This window comes from Schistocerca serialis, chromosome 6 (genome assembly GCF_023864345.2).
Source record: "Schistocerca serialis cubense isolate TAMUIC-IGC-003099 chromosome 6, iqSchSeri2.2, whole genome shotgun sequence".
Lineage (NCBI taxonomy): Eukaryota > Metazoa > Arthropoda > Insecta > Orthoptera > Acrididae > Schistocerca > Schistocerca serialis.
In genome coordinates, this window is record NC_064643.1 from 484074144 (window position 1) to 484077241 (window position 3098).

General features: G+C 40.0%; 1 pseudogene; it reads right to left on the reverse strand.

The window, feature by feature from the left end:
- Positions 1-1524: 1524 nt before the first annotated feature.
- Positions 1525-1642, reverse strand: LOC126485736 (5S ribosomal RNA; annotated as a pseudogene).
- Between the last annotated feature and the right edge of the window lie 1456 nt (positions 1643-3098).

The following is a 3098-nucleotide window of genomic DNA, read 5'->3' on the forward strand; positions in this document are numbered from 1 at the left end:
ATATTGCATAAACTAGGCCACAGTGCCGGTGAATGATGTTTCAGGGGTGAACAGTTCACATGATGCCTGCCGGCAGTTTGGCCTAGTTGGCACCATTATTTTATAAATTGTAGTCTTCTTTTGAAAACCAGTTTATTTGTCAAGACTGATATGTTAACACATTTATTGGATTACTAATTTTGGCAATATGTATTGCCATCCTCATAGCTATCGAAAGACAATATGTTGAGGTTACAGGCTTATAGTAAAAACACAAAAAATGTAGTTGGGCACAGCTCAATGACAAAAATAAATGCACAAACTGGGCAGTGGTAGTTATATCATACAATGCTTAGAACCACTCTGTCACACAGGGACTATACAATATGCAGTAAAATAACAATTCTGATAAAATTCTGCTCATATGGACGGATACAATACAAAGTCAACATATGATAATGATTACCTCTAATAAGTAAAAGCTTTTAAATAAAAGCATACCATAAAAAGCTGAACAATGGAAACTCCACGTAGGAATATCAACAGTGTAGGAAAAGACAGATTGCTTCTTACAGAAAAGAAGACATGTCAATTTACAGACAGGCACAATTAAAAGACACTTACATAAAGCTTTCAACCACAGCCCTCATCAATAAAAGAGAGACACACCATTCACACACACAAGCAAGCACACCTCATGCACACATGACTGCCAACTCCAGCAGCTCTGGCCCGAGTTGCTAGACATCAAGCAGGAACTCAAATTTTAGATAAGTTGAACTGAGGTTTTTCGTAGAAAGCCATTGCTACTGACTAAAGTGATGGATGAGCACAGCAGCTGACTGTCAGTGGGGAAAGTCACTCAGCTAATGAAAAAGATACAGATGAGTTTTCAAACAAGATACGGAGGGAATAGAGGAAGAAGATTTAAATGCTGGTGCCTTTTACAATGCTACTGAAGCCAGACATTTGTAACGCAAATGATGAAATAAGCTGCTGCCCATGGTGATAGGAAAATTCCAACATTCACGTTGTTTATGACTCAGTGACATAAATCACTACCAATGCAGTATTGCACTCCGAAGAAGGTGTTGATGGATAGAGAAATATTCTCTTGGTGGTTCCATGAAAAGTTTGTACCAGCACTGAGAATAGCTGAAGAAGCAAAAGCTTCCACCGAAAGCTATCCTTATTATTGAAAATGCTCCCAGTCATCGTTCCAATGTGATTCTAAAGTGTGATGATATACAAACACTTTTTCTTGCATCCAATGTGACAGGAATTTTGGAACAAATTAAACATCGTTATCGACATGTAGAACTAAAACTAAAACTAAACTACTCCCGAACAGGCCATGAAGGCCCAACGGTACCGACCGGCCACCGTGTCATCCTCAGCCCACAGGCATCACTGGATGCAGATATGGAGGAGCATGTGGTCAGCACACCGCTCTCCCGGCCGTATGTCAGTTTCCGAGGCCGGAGCCGCTACTTCTCAATCGTATAGCTCCTCAGTTTGCCTCACAAGGGCTGAGCGCACCCCGCTTGCCAACAGCGCTCGGCAGACCAGATGGTCACCCATGCAAGTGCAAGCCCAGCCCGACAACTCTTAACTTCGGTGATCTGACGGGAACCGGTGTTACCACTGCGGCAAGGCCATTGGCATCGACATATAAAGTGTGATTCAAAGAAACAAGAAATTTTGAAACTTGTGTTGGCAGCTGTGGGTGATAGGTAGCACTGAACAATGTACGCCAGCCAGTCGACACCACCTTGTCATTTAATTATCATGGGTGATTGGAGTGGTGCAAGCATTTGTGATCAAAGGATTCTTCAAGAAGAGTGACAGTGTTGAGGGGGTCTCTACATACTCTGCTGTCATTTTAATTTAGGACACCACAATTGTGTTCCATCAGTAGATGCTATTAAAACATGGATATGTAATTTTGAGGAAACTGGTTCAGCAATGAAAAAGAACCTCCAGGCCATGTGCGCACCATTCACACTTCAGAAAATATCCAAGCTATTCTAGATGCTGTCATTAGAAGTTATGTCAGTCAATCTGTCATCACTCAGCATCTTTATAGTTACACAGTTCAAGTGTTCAAAGAAATTTAGTACAGGACTTCCAATGCCATCCATAAAAACCTGTGGATTGTCCAGGAACTTAAACCTAATGATCATGTTATTCAACAACAGTTCTGTGAATTAATGCTTCAAAAGATAAATGAAGATGAAAGGTCTGTTAATAAACTATGGATGTCAGCTGAAGCCTATTCCCACCTCAGTGATTTGTTAGAAAACAAAATTGTAGATATTGGGCACAAGAAAATTCTAGGGAGTGTCAATTGCACAGCAACAAAGTTACTGTGTGGTGTGCTATGTCATCATAAGATGTGACAGGACCCTTTTTTTTGAGGACAAGAATGGCCATGTAATTACAGTCACATTGAATTGTTACATTACCATGCTTGAAACTGTTATGCAACAACTACAGAGATTTCTACGCGTTACTGACAGCCTGATTTCAACAAAATGGATCAAAGTCACAGGCAGCACGAATATCAATGGCTGCTCTGTGCCAGTTGTTTGGGAAACCTGCATTTTTGAGAAATGGTGACCTCGCAATGGCCTACCAGAACACCTGATCTATCAGCTTGTGATTTATTTTTGTGGGGTCAAATGAAAAGCAAAGTGCTCCTTGCTCAACTTGCAACAACAAAAGAATTGAAAGCCAAGATCTGAGAAGCAATTCCCAAAATTCCGGTTGAGGTGTTATGTCTAACCTTGATCAATGTAACAAAGAGACTGCAGGAATGTTTGAGTAGAAAAGAAGCTCACCTGTAGCATGTCATCTTCAAAATATAAATCATTCTGTATGTATTCTAAAATAGCATTATATTTACTAGTAAATGATATTAATAAATATTTTTAAAAAATTTCTTTTCATGAAATTATTTAGTTTTCAGAATTGGCTTTTTAGAGTCTTTGAATCACCCTGTGCTTCTTGTCTCCTTGCTGGACAAATGTGAAGATGACTCTGTCGAGACTGCGCTGAAGGTGTGGAAAGCAGTCAAATTATGTGGTGTTTTACAAGCAGCCTAAGTGTGTGATAAAGTG